Below are 22,236 nucleotides of genomic sequence, written 5' to 3'. Positions count from 1 at the left end.
GGTCGAATCCGACATAGATCCCAACTTCTGTGTCAAACTCAGTTTACACATCACACTATATATATACTGCTTACCGTGTCGGCTGCAATCCACTGCTCAATCATATGGGAATACGCCAACACTTGAGTATCTTCTACCAACTGAGCAGAAAATTGCACTTTAAAAGCTTTACTATACAAAGCTGTATTGCTTGCATAAAGGTTATTCGCATATATCAGAAACTTGAAAACTTTTAAAATCTTTATTACTTAATTCAAGTTTTCCAAATATCTCACTAGAAATGACAAGACCGTGGTAATGAATAACCTGAACCATATTATTTCCACCACGTGACTGCTTATTTTGTGGGTTTTTTGTAAGTATGAAGGGATAAGAATGACTAATGACAGGCTGTAAGATGGTAATAATCAGGATTATTTTATTTGTACCTTAGACAGGGTGGGCATATTTATTTTGTTCTGAACAAAAGTTACTAATTTTTGACATTTTCAGTCATGTTACTATTTCAGAAACCTTTGAATCTGACCACCATCTAGTCTTTAAGATTCCACATCTACATCTTCTCAATATAGTCTTGATATGATCATGAATGTAAATCCTAGCATAGAACCTTGTTTGCGTCAATCAATGTATGCAATTATTTACACAGAGATACACGATTAATGAGTATAATCCCAGTACATAGTTACAAGTCTGAGGAGAATGGTATGTCCTTTAAAAGAATTTGTAAAAAGTAAGGAAATCCAATAATAAAATGATAATAAATGAACAACAAAGGCTGGAATCATACACTAAATGCACTCATTATTCATAGAATCGTAATATCAATAACTGTATACAAGTATTGTTCTTGGTATTGTATTTACTTATTCACTGAAGCCTAAATTCTCCAATAATGTCAAAGTGCTAAAATATAAATTCTCCAATTAACTCAAAAGTGATTTCTTTGTATATTGAGGACTTGGCCAATAAGTATGTATTTAATGCAAAGGAAATTGATTGGCACCGACGATAGGCAGCATATACTGTGCTCGGAAAAAACTAATAAACTTAATAAAAATGCCCTGAGGATATCATACAATACGTTTTGCTAGCTTGACGCGTACAAAGGAGCTATCAGAAGAGCACTTATTATTGAAACGATGCGTACGAAAGTTAACTGTGTGATTAATATCAAAATTTGACACATTTGATTAGGAATATAATTCTTCGCTTGTTACCTCTAAGTTTTCACTTGCATCAACAAGCAATACTGCATCCTCTCCAAGCTGCATATCTGCCATGACGGCAAAGTTTACTTGGATGGAGTCGCCAGCTTGGTACGGACTGATTGCCCCATTGAAGTAGATACTAGCATTGGCTGAATCTGTTCATGGAAATTACTACGTGTATGAAAGTTGGATCAATCATAATGAAGTTGAATCGATCATAGTCCCAACCAAAGTTACCCATTATGAAATTCATCTTGCATGAGTTTTAATCCGCTGACTATGATATTCTTTTTCTTCTTTGATAGGGTTGACGGAAATATCAAAATACACGATAATCCTTCATTGCTTTAGGAACGTTAATATGAAACAAGTATAATAAATGTTTCTGAAATCACGAGAAAATGTTTTCTTGGGAACAACGAAAAAGTATTAAATATTTGTCTTTCTCCAAAAGTAAAATAAGTCAATAACTTTGGTTTTTATAGGGATTTTAATAGTGGAAATTAATTCGCCGTCAAACAAAGGTCACACGATTTAATCCCCCTATTCGAATGTGAATAGAATTAGTTAAATCTCAATAAGTTAATTTCCTGCTTTCTAGCATATAAATCAAACTTAATCCAAATACTGGAGATGTAACCAAAACACGACTTGAAATTTTAGACGTTTTATATTATTGTAACGATTTTTAGGAATTGGCTGGCTATTATTATAACTTATGAATAACAACGAAATTGGGAATCATATTTAGGGTGTTTAATATACCTTGATCACAGTTTTTTCCATTTCATTATCCCACTCGCATAATTTGACTGAAAAAAAACTGAGAACCAATACAATTCTCTAAATATGATACTATAAATTTTCCAGTCTGTCAAATGGTTTATCTAGATCTCAATTATCTATAACTGCCTTTATTCACTCTTAATATGATCATTATATCGGAAACAAGATTTTGCTTTACTTCACTGTCTTAAATGAGACTATTTTAACGAACATGGACATTATAGTGCCCTGTTATAAAGATTGTTAATTAACTGTTTCATACCGACAATAAATCATATTTCATCATTGTAATTTCATTAAAAAATTATAGCCTATGATCAAGAATCAACATTTCCCTCCTGCAATTCTGTAATATAATGTCTCCTTAATAAGATATGACTAGTTCTTAATACTTAATGTTCATCCCAGAGTAATTTAATGAATTGAGTATTTACTGTGCCCTATTGTAAACACGCTTAACCCTCTCCAATACGAATGTGTATGCCAGCCACACTTAACAAGTTGTACATTCAGATCACACCTGTCCTACTCCTCAAATTTGTATTCACAATTAGAGAATAAATACGAATTTTACTACCTGTACACTGTTTGGTGATTTTAATATTAATCTGTTGGTAATGTTATAGTTAACAAGTTAATGGAGAAGTACTAACATATATAACTTTAAAAAAAAATAATGTCCATTTCACCGAAATTTGCGAAGAATATTGAACATTTAAAAAAAAGAGTCACTATACTTGTTTCCATGGTTATCCATGTAAGGAGGTGTTATCAAAACTTACAAAATTGTGCTTACTTGACTAAATATTGTAAACAATGGAATAAAATATGGTAAAATATTGGCATTTTTGCTAACAGGTCGGAGTAAAAATCAACAATATCTTAAGTAAATTCACATCTAGATTTCGAAAGTATAGGCAAGGAGAAAAAAAAATAAATGTTTAATGTCTACAAACGCTTTTGTGATGTCAATCTTATGAACCTTTGCAGTTTGAAGGGAATTTTATATGCGGAATTTTACAAATTATAGCAAAACATATACATTCAAGTAAAAATAAAAGAAAGACCTTGTTCAGTTAAGATTAAAACTGGTAATTATTTTTTCAATAAGTGGAAAAAGAAGTCGTAAGCAGTTGATATTTTCTAGTGACTTTTCACTTGGTGTTCGAACTTGTATGAATACTCAAGCACTTGCAAATGTAATCATTTATATTGTAGAAGTAACAACTTTTACTTGAATCTGATGTTCCAAAATGCTGATATCTAAGCAATTATTAGTACCTTTTATATAACACCCTGATTTTATTCACATGAAATAACTGCATGATGAAACAAAACAATCACCTACTGTAACAGTACATGATTCTTTCAATGTCTACATATATATGTCTACACCTATATATAATGTTCCTTGACAAGTTATTTTCAAGCACTCTTGAATATAACTATGATCAGCAATACACACTGCGAAATATGATAAGTTTCTTGTTAGCACACTCACCGGCCTGTGTTCCTTGGGGAGAGATATACACAACCCAAAAGAGAGAGCCTAACATCACAGACAACATGATGCATACGATAACTCGCAGCCCAAGGTATGGATCAAAGTTTAACAGAGATGCAACGCACACTGACTAACGAAATCAAATCACGCTCACTTTCCCGACAAGTGCTCATAATTTGTCTGCTAACATCGATTGATCTTTGTTGTCTTGCCAACCAAAGTAATCGATAGTCTAACAAGAGTATATGCAAACTACTACTCAAGTACCTTTCATCAAATGTGGTATGACAATAGAACTCATTTACTCATTGCGTCAAGTTTTCAAACCTCATTATTTGAATACATTTTTAAGTACATATACAAGAAAATGCAATAAGCACAAGTGTGATACTAAATGCTAAATACAGGGAGGACCCAATGTTACTTTCATATTTGGTGACAGATGAAGGCGTTTAAGTAAAGCCAATGGCATGTAATTGCAATAATAACAATATATTTTTTCTCACTTTAAGTTTGTAATCGTTGTGTACTTAAAGTTGAAGATGAAACAAAACCTGATGAGCCATTGCTTGAAACATCTGTAATAAAACTTCCTAACCTGAAGTTCAAGATGACCCTTTTCATCAGTTTCTATCAGTAGTGTAGACTAATAAGGTTCAACTTTGATAAAAATCATCAGCTAATATCTAAACTACAACTTCGAATCTCTGAATGTGTAGACAAGATAGAATATTCAAGCATAATCAATCCGAACACCACCTTTTATCTCGAATTATTTGCGGATATAAGACAGAAAGATAGAAGGAATAGGAAGCTTTATTTTTACATTTGTCATGAGTGTATCCACAGGCAACAAATAAATAGATTAACTAAACCAATACAAATCTTTTCATAATCGCTTTATTTGCTGTAAAGCGTCTAACTACTGTATTTGAGAACAAATGAGAGAAAATTATGCACACATCATTCTCCTGCGACAAGGTTTATGACCTGACATAAAGTTCAACAAGAAGAGTGAAGAGCTAGAATTTACGTAGGAGCAAAATGACATGCCGAACTTTCCACTCAGTTAAAACCAACGGTGTCGAATCAGCGTCGCAATATAAAATTCATGTAAGTTAGAATAACATATTTGAAAGTCACAAATGTAAATTTATATGATAGTCTGTTAATGACCAAGCCATTGATCAAAAGTGACATCTTACGTATTTCTTCCTTGGAACAGGGTCATCATATATTAAGTATAATGATAAATTAAATGTAAATGCCCTCTGTATGGAGGCGATAGCTACAGTAGCAATGTGTAATAAAAACATTGTGTTGCTGTGTGATTGTAAAGAGTACAAGTCATATGTACTTGTATATTGCAACTTTAAACTATAAAACCCCTATGCCACGTTTTGATTAACCTAGGCTAAAGTATCACCTGTTGTAAATATTTAATTATAGAGGTTTCCCTCTGACAAAAGTCTGTAGTATAGTTAGCCCATGAGACGTGCATGAAGGCAATTCCGCATTCCTTTCCAAGGGCAGTGTTAGCCTTTTTAAATACAGCTTTCCGATCCACAGGCAAAGAGTACTTGTCCTGTAACTTCCACTAGAAGAAAATGAGATAACATTAAATACAATATATATAATCAAATATGGTGATGAAAAATAGCTTTTCATCTTATCACATTAAAGTAGACTACAATACTTTGATTTGAAAGTGGACTGTAAAATGCGTAAACATCTTCCTGATACATACGACAAATCATGGTATAGTACAGCACTAGTTCAACAAAACACAGTACAAGAATGTCGGCAATACAGCGAGGTTTGTGTCCTTGCTTTCCATATTTAGCCGTAAATTATTATAATACAACATATACAAACTCTATCAAAAATAGTTAAACACTTTCACGTTCTGAAATGAACACTGTAGAGAACGACCAGCACGTATACACATATACAAACTTACAGTCGATGGCAGATACGGCCATGAAGACAGCTTGGTTCTCTAATATTAATATAAGTTCAGAAGGTAAGATGTTCATCCAAGACACTCCATAATCTTCACTCCTCACAATAGCTGTTTCATTTCTGGTAATCACTGAGGATCCATACAAAACACCACTCATGATATTCACTGCGAGGAGCTTTTGACTCAGACCTTAAGCACAGAAAAGTTAAATGGGATCACTTGGTTATGAACGAAAGGAAAATCGTTATTTTAATACCATATTAACATTAAAAATAAAAATTTCGCGTATTCACCTAATTCTTTGATACCATCAGGACAAATTCATCTTAACCTTCAGATATATGTTTAACACAATATTGAAAACAAATCTTAAGAATGAGAAAGACAAGAAATGCATCGTTTTATAGCTGATGTGGGAATCGGCTTGATTTGGTTTAATTTATTTACCTCTGTATCCTTCGTATATTGTGGTTTGTTTTCGATTGTTTTTTGTTCCGGGAGTGATCGCCTTCTTCACACAGTCATTGACATCGTATCATAGTAGTTAACGCCGGTTTAACTCTCGCGCTTTCTGAATAGCCAATCCGAACAGTACTCCCAGGAAGAAGGCGATCACTCTCAAATAAACGAGATTCTACTAATAAGGAAATAGTCTAAGAGGTAAATAAAAAAATGTGGTCATTTTCCTAAATCATATTTTAATCAGATCGGATATCAACAGAAAATACAACAATGTACAATTAGTATGCTTTTTAGTATGCGTTATGAATTTACTAATTTGTTCTCATTTCCATAGTGATGTGCACATTAAACGTGACACGTTAGATAGATACACAACAGGTCAAATGAGATAAACCGTTCCTTACCGATCCATTTTCCACTCGTGTTCCCCAAAAGGCATTTGCCGGAGCTGTAGCGATAAATATATATATTTTTTAATTCATAAATGTCACAAATTATGTTATCAATCATAACCATTGTGCATATCGAATGAAATTGTTGATTAGTTTGATTAAGGAGGTCCGCTGTTAGCAATATAAACCTAAGGAAACATATCATGATTGTGTATAAAGTACATATTAATTAATATAAATATAAGAAAGGAAAAGGGTCACCATATCTCCTAAAAACCTTGAAGTCGTCACAAATTTGTAAGATCACTAAGTTTAGACATGCTGAAATCAATGAATACTGTTTTCTATACGTTCACAATTTATTCATGTATTTTCATATTTTTTGGTGCCCCACACTTAAAGTCTATTTTCAAAATCTTTGTTTGTCAAACTGTGTGTCACATATATTTGTTATGAGTTGTTAAACAAATTATTTTTTTGAAAATAATAAGTTCATATATTAATTGTTGTAAACATTACATTAGGGAACATTAAAAATCATTAAATGCCGTAGCAATAACAGTCGGGAGTTACTACGTTCCTCAGTTCGCTCAGGATCAATATCAATCGATGTATTCCTTTTAATAGACATGCATGCAATTACCAGGTGATACATTTAATGTGATTATCCTTGCCATAGCTTGCTACAACACATATAGATATGTTTTCTCAGTGTGAATTAGATGTTGTGTGCAATCTTTCACAACTGTAATACCACGTTCTTTTTGTGTCTTATTTGTTATGATCAATGTGTTAAATCAATACGTCTGATAGGCAAGACTTTAATAAGGTTGTCACATCATTATTATATTACTTTAACAAATCAGATTACACAGGAACACGAAGCAGCCGTTGCGAATTGTAAAAGATTTCAAATTTTATATATTTTCCTACGGTATTTCATGGGATCAATCGTCGCTCAAATCCTTCAACCTCATTGAACAGCTCTGTATTAAATAGTATTTACTTAGGTCATTTTGGTAACTGGTTTTTTCAACAAATTATATTTTTCACGAGGATGGCTTTTGGGATTTGAATTTTCAAGATTTGTACAGAAATTGTGACATTTATTATCGATCAGCGGGTTACTGCGTTCTCTCAATAGTCTGTTTACTTTTACTCATCAAATGACGTGGAAAGATCCGTCGATGACTGAAAGTAGCGTAGTATGCAATGCACATGGGATTTCTTACATTTTGACATTATTGAAAGACAAAAATGTAAGATGGCATACATGTAATAGTGGATGATGAAGATGGTGTTTTATTGAGTGTCATCTGGACCTTGGCGGACTAATATAGGGGTTATTCGGGGATTATATATATACTATGCATACACACGAAAAGCAAAACAGAAACTTATAAGACAGTACATGCACCTACTTTTACATCACAATAGACTCGATTGTTTAATTCCCTTACTACATGTGATGATATTAAATCTCACAAACTATTATTGAACAAGGCCAAAGTGACTTGGTACTGAGACGTCTCTTGATTACGTTGTCGCTACCAAGTGCGTCAAGCGCAGATTACTGCGCGATGAAAAACGCGCGGACGTACACATGTACATGGTGAAATGCAATACAGTAAGAAATCTAGTTCGAGACGGTTAATTCCTACCTAATGTAAAGGTGGTAGGGGAATCAAATATCTAATTAGTCTTGCAGCAAATACTCGGACTGCGTTTCGGAAGGTTGCCGAACGAAGCCGAAGGATGTCGATGCACGGCTATCTATTTCAAAAAATGATTCAATGAAAGAGATTTGATATTATAGATCTCACCTCGTTGGTGCTGCCGGTTCACATACATGTATGTAGGGTGATTCCATATGACCTTCAAGCAAAAACGAACTAACGTCCTGGGACAAATCTAAATTTCAATTGTAATAATCAAAAAGAAATCATTATATTCAATGTAAATTGCATATATTTCGATACCTAATCTGCGAATAACAACTTTGAATGGTCTTTATAACGACACTTTAAATCAACATTTCGATTACAGATCATTTACATATTTATATAATTCATACAGATATGAGTTTATCCATAAAACTAACCAATGTTGCTGTGCTATTTCTTCACACATCAGTACAAAGATTCTTCGTAAATGTTAAATTTAAGGTAGCACATTTATCAAATGACGCATGCGCACATATGAACAAAGTCACGCCAAGAGCCTAGAAAGTCTCGTAGTGTTCGATACACCTTATCAAATATTTATCGTCAATAATTCTATCAACACTGACCGTCACTCTCCTCTGTATTCGTTGCATTGTTGTTGTCGTCTATGGAAAGCTCAAAAATTACATGCTGTAGGGGTGAAGCATGTTGAACTCCACCACAAGATGAATAGACAACTTCGAGAGCACCCACAAATGTGCCTGACGTATTTGTTGATTGCTGGGCGACATCGACAACTAGGGTGAAACAGACATCTACGTACGTTGATGAAGTCATCACACCAACCTAGAAAGAATAACATTCCGAGAACTGTAAAATTTAATGGCTGATATTTACAACGTTAGAAAACCTGAAAAAATTACATTTAGGGAATTCAAAAAGCTTTCATCAATCTTGTAATGGGTAGGCCTAGGAACTGATAGTCATTGCCACTGTGTGTTTCAACATCAATAATTCAACATCAGTCAGTTAGTTGTGAAATGACGAGTACTCCATTAAATTTGTACATGGAAGAAGCATGAATTGAAATTTTGCGATAGTCAAAAAAATTTAGTTAAAATGGTCTACATGAACATATATAAATTATATATCGAACACCATTAAAATATACAATACCAAGATTCTTATTAGCTCTAGCGGTGAATGTATATGCTTTTGTCACCAATTCAACATCTTTTTATATACATAACACAGATCGTAAAGATCTATACTCATACATATATGGCCGGTGATGTTTCAATGTATTTTGATAACCGTTTCATTGTGACTTCTTATATACAGTCCCTGTGACACTCACCAGAATTTGCACTGTTACTGTATCATTCTGTATGACATTATGCTTGTGATATTCTGGTGTTTCGTTGCCCCATTTTGTAAGTTCTTCAAAATTGAGGAATGGAACTGATATGAAATTAATTGAAGTGTTCCAGGCATATCCTCCATTGTCCTCCGGTGAACGCCATGCTTGAACACACACCTCAACAGTATCGCTAAATGAATAAGAGTAAACCATTCAGTAAAAAAAAAGTAATCATCGACGATACGTAGAGGGCGCTGCTCCTTTTGTTGTACATGATTTACTAAATATCGGTTCTGTCGAAAAGAATTCTAACAAAACAATTCAAGCTACGAGCTTAACAGAAAATGAAGTTCAAGCACGACTTATTATATTTACAAGAGCTGTATATACAAATGTCTATTTGAATGTATCATTAAATTGCCTGTTCTCTGTCTTCACACTCTATCGATAAGAAGGTCTAAGACCTTTTAATTCTTTCTCCGAGCATAGTTAGCACACGAGGATTAAGAATGGGGCACACAGTTCATTATCACATGTTCTTGACCACTTTTAATCCCTGGCTTCGCTTTATGCAGAGCTGAAGAGCAGACCATGATTGAACTTTCATAAGCTGTAATATTAATATGTCTTACCCTTGTTTTAGTGCAAGAGCTGGCGTTGGTTCTATCACATATTGGAAATCAACGACTGGCGTATCTGTTTGGTCACTCTCAACAAAAAAGGACAAATCTTTGACCCAGATATGGACATTTTCGAACACCACAGCTGCCGCGATCCAGTATTGAGTTCCATTGACGTGGTGTCCAACATCTTGTAGACTGAACTCGATATTAAAAATCATCGTATTGTTCTGGTCATTGACACTGCCACTAGATGTGATGAGGGGGCCGTCAGATGACACGAACACAGAATCGTTATCGAGTGTACCGAGAGTTGAGTTGTACACCCATCTGTTATTAATGCCTGAAACGCAGGTAACGTTGCAGGGAATGTTATCTCCAACCTGTGTGACAGTTGCGTCAGTAATGGCCAATATGATATTGGCATTAGTAAAACTCGCTGAAGTATGAATATGAAGACTCCAGAAGTTTATCTTTATTGCTGGAAAGGCTATTGTCACAGAAGCGTGTGATGTATTACCAATCCTCATCAGTTTATGTCCGTTTGAATCGACCTCGTTCCAGGAGAAATCGCAGTTCGGAGTTTGGGCATAAACAGAGCTACTTCTTTCCTCGATTTGATATGGCAGTCCTTCCACCTCGTTCACCAACCTTACATATAACTCTTGACCCACTTGTACACATGCTACAAAAATAATTAATATATTACATTATGTTAGATCCAAAATTAATACGAAAGACAATCCTCTCTGTTGTAACCGTTGCCATTGTTTAGATATATATCCTGATCAGAACATGATCCATGGTCCATGATAAGTTCCACGGGAACTACATTTTTACAGTTTTAATATAGCGATATTCAGCTTAAATACAAACAACCTACTAAAGGAACATTACCGGTAACTTCTGCAAACGTGCTTCCTTCGATTCGCCATGTTGCATCCATACAGTTCGTATAAATTATCTTAGAAACTGTACCGTTATAGTTGTTGGTAGATAAACCACTCGGCTGAAATTAACACCAAAAGAAACGTTCAGACATTATGAAACCGAATCAATCCGTCGCTATTCACGGCTACCATTAAAATCCTCTTTGCTTTTTCGTCAGAAGAAAGTGACAAAAGAAGTAAAATGAACCATTTGAAGATAGTAATGCCACTATCGTCGTTATTCACAAACCATCTACATGTACCAAAATGAAAATACCCTGCCATGCATGTTTTGCTGGTTTGGCGGGCAATGAGTGTCCTGAAAAGGGGAAAAAGCGAAAAACGGAAAGTGAAGAAGTCTGCTTGATTCTTTCTGATATGGATATACAGAAAGTGTGATCAAGCAAACCAGTACTGTTACAGCATGGTATTTTTCTGCTATTACATATGATTGTTTGATCATCCCAATGAACACATAAATGCTGTGTGTGTGTGTGTGTGTGTGTGTGTGTGTGTGTGTGCGCGCGCGCACATGTGTGTGTATGTATGTATGTATGTATGTATGTATGTATGTATGTATGTATGTATGTACATTGTATGTATGTATGTATGTATGTATGTATGTATGTAATATGTATGTACGTACGCAGGCAGGCATGCGTATGTATGCATGCAGGCAGGCAGCAAGTAGGTATGTAGGTTGGGATATGGGGGTGCGGGAAGGAGAATGATTGGATGCCTGTGTTTGTAAAAGGAACGTATCTTTAACTTAACGAAATATTAGACACAAGACTTTTTCTTACCATGTTTGTCTCGGTCCAGACCGTGTTTAAATAAAAATACCTCAGGGTCAATGATGGACCACCTCCTGTAAACTGAATATTGATAAAATATCACAAAATCAATGCATTCGAAATTTAGTGCAACTCACTGTGTTTTATCTGTGTTAGTTTATCAAAGGAAATTTTTTTATCCTTGAACTTAATTTGCTTGTATTCTAACAGTGAGCTATTAACCCCCACCCACCCCGCATTAACATTATAACTGCGATTTTTTAAAACATGAAATACTTATATGTTGACTTTCTATCTTTGTAATATATGGTTAAAGACGATGTACAACTAAAACAACAATAACGTGGCATCGTCTGTTAGTGTCTTTTTTTTGAGAAACTGTCCCCATTACATTACCTTCAAACAATCACTGGCATATATTGTGGTTTCTGTGTTTCCTCCAAGTGTCATAGTTGTTTCAATATTGAAATCTATTTGAAGTATGTCACCGGTTTGGTAGAATAAGTTCGTATTAGTTATATTGATAGATGCTGTTGAGAAAAAGTGATTTGTGACATAGATAAGGAAAAAGTGATGACCTTTTTTTAAAAAAAAAACAAAAAACAAAAACAGGTACGTGGTCGATTGTAGAAACTCTATAAACAAACATTGTAAATTATACCATGCTGCATCAAGTTAAAAATGTAGACCAGATAATTATCGTTGTGAGCACTGAAGTAATGGCAAACTTTTTAATTTAATAACAATTCTCAGAGATCGAGAAATAAATTGATAAGCTGTTTGAGTTTTGTTGATAAAGTGTCAAGACTTTGCATTATTTGTGTCCATTCATATGGTATAGAATTGTTTAATATATTCCAGGTTAAGGTCAAGGGAAAAAAATGTTAGTCCAAATCGGCACTATGGCTGTTTTCTTGGAACAGGAACATAACACTTCAACACGACCTATTCAATTTAAAAATGAAAATATTTCTTGATAAACTTCCTAAAAAAGCACCCATAATGTGCGAAACTAATGGAAGACTCAATGCATTTTTATACTCGATTTCTGCAATATAAACTGAAAATACTTGCCTTGAGAGCAAAGTCCAGGACTGCCCACGTCACATATTTCCCACCTTTCTGTAACATCTGTTGTGTAACACCATGGCCCTCCGGTGTAGGCATCCGGGTTACGACAGTAATTATTATCACCAAGAACATGTGAATGGGTACTCGGTGTTATTATATGTATGTGTGGGTACTGTGAACCCCAATTTTGACATGTTTTCCCGCTTATAGTAGTAGTTTTAGTACCTCGGTAGTCACTTCCATCGGCCAAACTATAACATTCTGATTCTGTTCGTGAAAAATATTATTATCACATGTAAGTAACAAGATGTACTATGAAATTAAAGCCTGTTGGTGCCATCTACAAAAGCAAACAATGAAAATATCTCGTGCACTCAAGATAATAGGTGGTGCACATGACATAATAAGTCTCGAGCGTATGAGATAATAACTTGAGCACTCCAAAAGATAAGTCGTGTATTCAAGATATATCTCATGCACTCAAGATAATATGTCATGCGCCCGAGATATTATCTCATGTGCATGACATATTATCTAGAACGCACGAGATAATAAGTTGTGTGCTCGAGATAATATGTAGTGTGCACGAGATAATATCTCGAGCGCACAACATATTTCTTGAGCGCACGAGATAATAAGTCGTGCACTTGAGATAATATCTCGTGCACATGAGATAATATGTTGTGCGCTTGAGATATTATCTGGTGTGCATGTCTTGTTATTTCGTGCACTCGAGCTAATATATCATGCGCAAGACATATTTTTCTCAAGGGGTTATTGAATAGGTTGGTAATTAATTAATCTAACTTGTCGACGACGGTGGTATTAACTTCCGTCAGGTGGTAACCTCTATGCTAATGCCATACAAGTGATACTACACCGTACTTTACAACCACATACCCCAGTGCAAAATTCACTTGTCAAGTTTTATTACGAATTTATAAAAGGATTGGGTATGAAGTCTGTCTTTTTCAATTTCCCCAAAAAAATTCGAGCTCTTAAGATAGTTTCTCGAGAAATAAGAAAGTTTCTCGAGATAACGATAAAGTTTTTCATGATAACGAGATAGTTTCTCAAGATAATGAGAATTTCTCGAGATAATGAGATAACTTTTCGTTTTTCAAAAGCAAAAAAATTATCTCGAGATCCCGAGATAGTTTCTCAAGATAATGAGATGAGATAGTTTCTCGAGATAACGCGATAGTTTCTCGAGATAACAATAAAGTTTCTTGAGATAACGAGAAAGTATCTTGAGATAATGAGATAGTTTCTCAAGATCTCAATAACTTTTTGTTTTCCAAAAGCAAAAAAATTATATTGAGATCTCAAGATAGTTTCTCGTGATAACGAGAAAGTATCTTATGTCGAGATAATTTCTTTATAGAAATGTCCCTAATAGGCTTCCATAATGTACACAGTCATATATATATATATATATATATATCATATGTTAACCAATCTAAAAAAAATACTTGAAGATAGCCATGGTTTGATTTCTGATTAACAATGTCTTGTACTCCTCATTTGTCTGCGTGTATGTATGTCTGTCTGTCTGTCTGTCTGTCTGTCTGTCTGTCTGTCTGTCTGTCTGTCTGACTGTCTGTCTGTCTCGCATTTCAATAGACAATACTTTGTTGTTTTACAAATTACAACAATGGCTTATTATTGAAAACTAAGCAATGCACCAACAAACACGTACAATTACAATCAATATATACATGTAGTATAAGCTATGCCAGTAACGCTCATGATGAACTTCATATCACAATTGAAACATTGCAAGTGTGAATATAACTGACTTTTCTGATGTAATTTAAATTAACAAAATTCATCTACTTAAAACACGGACATAAGCAAATATTGTCAACATCTACCATTTTGAATTATAACTTCAAAGATTTCACATTCGCTTTCAGTGTGCGCATCTTATACAGATAAAACAGAGATCTTGTTATCTGAATGCATGGTGTTTACATTTACTAAATTAGGCTTTTCGAACAATCATCATATTAACGAACTTATTAATACAAGACATAACTGTCCTTAGCATTTTGAATTTTTTAAAGACAAAAGTACATCTATATTTTCCATCATTATAATGTGCCATTAAGTAGCCAAGTGATATTTCATTTGGGAATCTTATATGTAATATTGATGTTTTGACAAAACATCTCTTGTACTTCTTAGATACCGTGGACTCATTTTATACAATTAAAGGTAACCAAAGTAATTATCGATATCGTTTTGAGACGATAAAAGCATTTCTGCAGTACTTTTACTGGCCATTCACTTTTGCTGTGCCCACTATTAGGGATATTGAAAGTATGACGTTTTAAAAGTTCAAAATGTCATTTTTATTTTCAGCCTCAGAGTCTTTGCAACATCGATATTTTTTTTTGAAATATCAGTATTTTAATATCATCCTGCCTAATTTGGGCATGACACTCGGATTCCCGAGGTTTGGAATCCGTGACAAATACATTCATTTCACTTGACACATATGTTGTATCATTACTTGTTCTTATAGGTCTGTGATCAAGGACCTTATTTTAAAAATTGTTATTTCTGATCTTCCAACTGCAACTGCAAATTTATTTCAAATTTTCATTTAAAAAAAACGAATAAAGATGAATTAACCATGCATACTATCTAGTAGCATGACTCGTTGATTGTCTGAAATGCTTAAATATGAGACTTGGCTTTTTTCCGAAATGATTAATGTTATTTGTTATTTTCGATTGTAATATACAAAAGATAAACAAGTTGGTCGCTAATGGTCACGGACGAGCACCCCTGACAACCCAGTAAATCATGCTTTGACTACATTATCTTATTATGTATTAATCGGCACATCTAGTGTGTATTTATATTGAATAAACGTTATAACAGGAAATTTGCAGGTTCTCAAATTACCGTCTATTCTAAAGACTGTGGCTATGTTGTGTCTGTGTTGAGCTTTGTCTGGCCGGCAAGGTGGGTTCCGATGCTTGAAACAACACAAAATTTTCAGGACGACCATTCTAGTTTATATTCATTATCTGCGCCAAATTTGGTGTATCTGATTATGTGGTCTATATTTCGTACATATTTCGATCTGACCTTGCAAGTTCTCAAGTTAATGATTGTGGATATGGACACGTACGTCTGTGTTGAGTTTGCTGTGGCTGGCAAATTAAAGTGAGTTCATATTGCTCGAAACAACACAACATATTGAAGGCAAAAATGTTAGCTTATGTCCATTATCTGTGCCAAAATTGGCGTCTGTACCTTATGTGGTCCATAAATCGTACGGATTTCAATTTGACGTGTAGTTAGAGAAGTATTTAGACTGGGATGTAACACAGTGTGCATACACTTTGGGGTTTGATGGCCTTGAATGTATTTGCACATCAGTATTTTATAGTATTGATATCCATAAAATATTAGATGCGTAAATCTAGTTTTTATTGATTGTAATTTTTTTCATATGACTACTCATAAAATATACAGTCACTGGTCTATTTTTTTGTTTTTCTGTGGAGTATGTGTTTATTATGAGTGTGTGTGTTTTCCGTTTTAAGCAAGTCTTAGCAACAACGGAATCACAGCATCCCAAGGTGTCCATTCCTGAAAACGAGAAAGAGCAAAGAATTATACCAAAACTGCCAAAAGAATGTGTGGAGTGACGATATTGTATTTTCTCTCGAACTAAACAATACAGTAATACATGAACTTCGATGTCATTTTTGCCCTGATTGGCATTGCATGTAGTCTAAACGACAGTCACGTCGTCATTTCCCGTCACAAACACATGCTTCAAGGGTTTGTTTTGGGTGTTTTTAAATATAATTCTTGGTCGTTGGTATTGCCAGTAAATTACAAAAAAAAAGATGTTCATTACATGAGATTCTGCTCTGAAATCGAACTCTGTTTCTCTAGAATGTATATCAATAGTACAATGTACTAGCGAGGTTAGAGTTGGCGGCCATGTTGATTATTGCAAGTGTGAACTATAGTGATTTCTATCGGCTATTTTCATTGAAGTATGCCTTGAAACTACCAAAATCAAACAAAAACAAGAAATATAAACGTTCAAAAATGTCAATTTACCGAAAATTGAGTTAGCACACACGGAACGGATCACGTAAAAGTCACTAAAACACTCTATTCACGTTTAAAGTTTACATAACATACCTACCTTCATAAGTCGATAACCTAAACTGCTATAACGGCTGATAAAATCGAGCGTAAAACAACACGTCAGGCTCTCCAACGGCCACTGCAGTGTAATGATGGCATTTCGGATTTGAAGGGAAATCTCATTCTATAACATATTAAAATTCGTACCCGAGTTAATTGACTGAATCGTTTTTATTTTTTCATATAAATCTAGGCCATCGATCTATGGCACAATAAACAGAACAGTCAAATGATAAATGACAGGAAAGAGAATAGTCTTGGTGCAATCGTACAAATCTTTCTCTATTTTCATTACAACATTTTCAACTACCATTTACAGTCATTGATTGCCAATAGTGAATTCAGTTGCTAAAATACATCCTAAGAACTTTGTGATCAAATATGGGTATGACGTTGGCATTTCAAAGTTGTCAATTTCTACATTGTTTTCATCGCCTCAAATACTAACCTATTAGTCGACAAATACATTGAATTTCCTTGGGCCAGTTTTAACAGAAAGTGTCTCATTGCTTCAAACGTGCTATAAGCAAAACAAGCGTGCAATGATAAATGATAAACTGATTTGACGCATTACGACATTCCATGAAACAAGGTTAAAATAGTCTAGAATATTGTGATTATCTCTTACAAATCACAGTGTTATACCCAAGGCTAGCACAAATGTAACATGATATAACATATGCATTATTGTCTGATTACATTTCAAAGCTTCCATCCGAACGGTATATGAATAAAACGAGCCTATAAAGTTATGTCTAACATCTAAAGGTCAAACTAGCCCTGGAAACTGCAATATAAGGCTTCGGAGTAATATCATGAATTAAGTACATATTTTCATTTAAATTAAAACGCCACCAGATTTAATTATATATTGCCTTTCATAATCGATGATATACTTCCCTGCAAATTAATAGGCTCTTTAGGTTATTCATTCTATATCATTCATAAGTATAAGTAAACATTTGCTTATAATGTATAATGTCATTGTTTAATTGTTCCCATCATTGGTTAACACAAAATATTAATAATGGTAGCTATGATGACGAAGACATGTAACAGTAGTAAATTAATTGCTTAGTCGATCCAAAATAAAGAGAAATAAAAATCACCTCTTTGACATTTTAACGATATTATTATTTTCTCTATTGATTGAGATCTAAATTGTTTCCTCGGAAACTACATTTATTCATAGGCTACAAAGGATATCGATTTCTGCAGTGCGTTTAGTTTGTAATAGTTTGAAATCAGTAGTGAATAATTTATAGTCACAAGCGTGCAAAATGATAACCCCTGCGGAAACGTTATTTATATTAGATTCGGAACATTTTGCCGCAGGATTTCTTCAGCAGGGGGCATTTGGAAAGTAATTCTATCGGTGGTTTGGCCCCGAAGAAATATCTATAATTATTTTATTTATTTCAATCTCAAAAGAATAACATGATTAAACACATCATGAAGTATGGCCATGTATGCAAGGAGAGGGAGACATAACCAGGCATGAAGGTATGCATATAGGTAGCCACAATAACCTATATTCAGTTGAAATTGAATATTTTAACCACCTAACCGACTTCAAATCATAACTTGTTGTCATTTATGTTGATTAGCATGCAAAATCTTCCACATGTCCATATACATCTAATTAAGTGTAAATTTTCTCTCTCGCAGTTTAATATTTAGTTGGTTGCAGGAATGTCTTGACTGGCAGTGCATCCAAATCATCGTATGTAACAAATGTATTATACTCAATTAGCTTTATAGAATTTGCAGCAGTTACACCGCAAAAATACATGTTGCGTTACACAACTTAGTACGATGGACTGTGCACTATAATTTGTACAGCTCTTAAAAAGATCAAATATACATGTGTATATAGATATGAATACATGTAAATGTAGTAACCATCAAAATTCGTTGATTCTGATTCGGTCATACGGGTATATATACCTCTTTTTTGCGGACTGTACCTCCGACGACCGCTACTGCCTTTACGCTTGTACAACCACCCTTATGCACTCAGCAATAGAATTAATAATTAAAAAAAAACGAGAGAGAAAAACAAAATATATATTACTTACCCGACTTATATTTCAAGTTTATTCGGAAAATTAAGTTTCCGTATAGGCAAATTTAACAGTTAGCTGTTTTTTTCAATTCATATAATATTGTATATCTTGTCAAGGCAATGCGCCTTCCCAAAGGCATTTTTCTCGAAAGGAAGAAACAACCACGCCAAATGTAAGAAGTGTTTTGTCGATCGTTATGCTGAAAGAACTTACAAAACTTACCGGCACTAACTCTTCGTATAGGTACATGACAAAGAAGGACCACTAGAAACCATTGGCATTGCCCAAGTAACACCATATTTCAGTTTCACTGCCAGGATGAGTTACAAATCCGACCACCAAGATAGCTTAAACGCTGAAGAAGGCGGATATACTGGTTAAAAGTGCTAATGCTTCAGAAACTCGCGATCGTTGTGGAATACGATATTGATTATTATCATTATATCGAACTGTTGTCTTGGTAACTGTAAAATATGTAAACTTGGATTTATAATGATTACTGACTGGCGTAGGGATATGAGTGCGCAATTGGCAGGTACACAATATTTACCGAGAAAATGCAAAAAATGTACACATTTACTAAGAGTAATTATGAAAATAAATTTTATGTTATCCAGTAGCCCATCTTTTGTTATTTATTTGTTTTGTGGCATCATTACTTTACCAAGCAAAGCACTGTATATTCTTACCTAAAAGAGTTCTTGCAAAGATGTTATCTGTCCCAATACAATAGTATACACTTGAGAACATTTAAGTCGTAACATTATTTATCTGTCGATAAGCAAGTCAGCATGTTCTAGATATGTTCAAAAGTACACTTTTAATTTTATATCCATTTGATATAAACAATGATAAAAACAACGATTGAAATAACGATTCAAAGTTTAGTGACCCTAGCGTCTCTAATGTACATGAGACTCATTAATTTCATTCATCAAATATCACTTCTTCAATGATATAAAACTACATCTATAAATCATTATTATACGATGGTGAACTGAGACTGGTTTGTCCCAATGGACAAACAAGTATATTGCCTCATTCTTCATTCTGTATCCCAACACTTGATTGTGAGGTAGATTCACTTTTCAATGTGTCGGCCTAGATCAATCACGCACATTTTCATCGATTCATGTAAATTATTGATAAAGTGCCGATATAATAATATACTAACTAATCAATAATCACTCAACTGACATCAAACTCTCGTCATAGAACAATTCTTTACAACAATACTTGGAGGCTACCATTTATTCTGTATTCACCTACACAAAATATTCTATTGACGTACACAATGTACTTTATTATCGGCAGCTGCCTACTCCCAGTGGGAGACTAGTTTTCATTGATAAGCAAGCTTTTGCTTATTAAAACAGGGCGATTCAAATAGCAATGCGGGTTTGTCACTGTGTATGTTTTCTTGTCTACTTTACTTTTACACGATGCTCATTGAACTTTCTCTCACGTCGTTAGTCACATCTGATTACATGTACAGGCAGTGCTCTGTATCAATACAATCTATCTAGACGTTTCTAGTGAAATGAGCGTTTTTTTTTATAAACCATGAATATTCTCTTGAGTGTGATGGTACGAAACAACAATAATCATGAAAATAAATAACAGAACAAGAATTGAGGTTTATATTACTCTCACTCAAATCTCTCAGTCTGTTTCTGTCTCTGTCACTGTCTGTCTGCCTGTCTCTCTCCCATTCTCTCCGACTCTGTTACCCGTCTCTCTGTATCAACTCTCTCTGTCTCAGTAACTGACTGACTGACTGTATGTTTGGCCGTACGCGTCCGTCTCTCTCTCTCTCTCTCTCTCTCTCTCTCTCTCTCTCTCTCTCTCTCTCTCTCTCTCTCTCTCTCTCTCTCTCTCTCTCTCTCTCTCTCTCACACACACACACACACTCCCTCTCTCTCATATAACAGTGTAAATGTACCGTCATTAGCCAACTACACATCAACATAATTCTGAACGACATCGAAAATGATAGTTTGCGACGTGCCCATCAATATTCACGGCAATTATTCCATCAACGAAAGACGAATTGTATTGAACTTACACAAAATGAAATTAAACCATGTATATAAATATGTGAACGCGAAATAAACATATTGAAAATGCACACATCAAAAGTATTTTCAAGTCGCAATAAATAATCTTGTGTTTGCTATCGTACGATGCAGATTTTCGCAATAAATGGTTCTCACGGAGTATACTACAAGAACATAACTCTATTCTCGTCAGCTAAACATCCAGTCTGTAGTATAAAGTAGTTAAATGTGATGAATTAACAGTTTCATATTTACTATTTTTTTAAAAATTCTAACACTGTCACATCAGCGTACACGTGTCAAGGTTTCAATTCGATTTTTAACAGTATGTCTTCAAGTTTATTCACCATTCTGTCAAATGAATTGTCGTAATAAAGGTTTATTAACGCCGTATTTTGTCAAATTATGAAATAAATTACCCTAATTGTCATTTTCATTGCACATGTCTCTTATCGTTGCAGCCTTTGATATTGCATTCCTTTCATTCGATTGATATGAGGTGCTTAATATCTTTAATACCCCAAGGTTTGGTCTGTGATGAGAATAATATTTCCAAATTAATACAATGTAGTGATAAATGTCAAGCTACTTCTTACTAATTACAGTCGGGAATAATATAAATAAGGCTGGTCATTTACCTTCCCTTGTCTTCATCAGGTTTTTGCAGTATTGCAATAACGTTTCACATTTGCTTATTTGTTCATATTTGCGAACTTTAGGGATTAAAAGACCGAAACTTTAGCGAGTTTCAACAGTTGTGTTGTTTCACATTGAAGACTTCTTGAATATTTTCACTCACTTAGGCACACGTGCTAACGAAAATCCGCAATGTATTTGAAGTAATAAACACGCGATTCAATGACGTCATAGTATGCAACATAAAGAACTTCATAGAATCATGATTTGCACTTTCTTTAAACCAGAGTTGAGAACTTTGACACGGCGAATGGGAGAACTAGTTCTTTCCTGATTCCTATACATTATTTTCACCATATAGACCTCTAATCAATTAGACAGTTCAGTAGCTTGACAATTTCAAGAGTTCCCAGGTATGTCCCTTTAGTTTATTTGATTTGATCTGGCTGTTAAGGCAAGACAGATTTGTCATGTATCCAGATAGAAATATTTTGGCTTTCTTTCATTGTCATGTCTTGTTTAAAATAAAAGTTAACGACGAC

The sequence above is a fragment of the Glandiceps talaboti genome, chromosome 1, assembly GCF_964340395.1.
Source record: "Glandiceps talaboti chromosome 1, keGlaTala1.1, whole genome shotgun sequence".
NCBI classification, from domain to species: Eukaryota; Metazoa; Hemichordata; class Enteropneusta; family Spengelidae; genus Glandiceps; species Glandiceps talaboti.
This window is presented reverse-complemented; position numbering follows the sequence as displayed.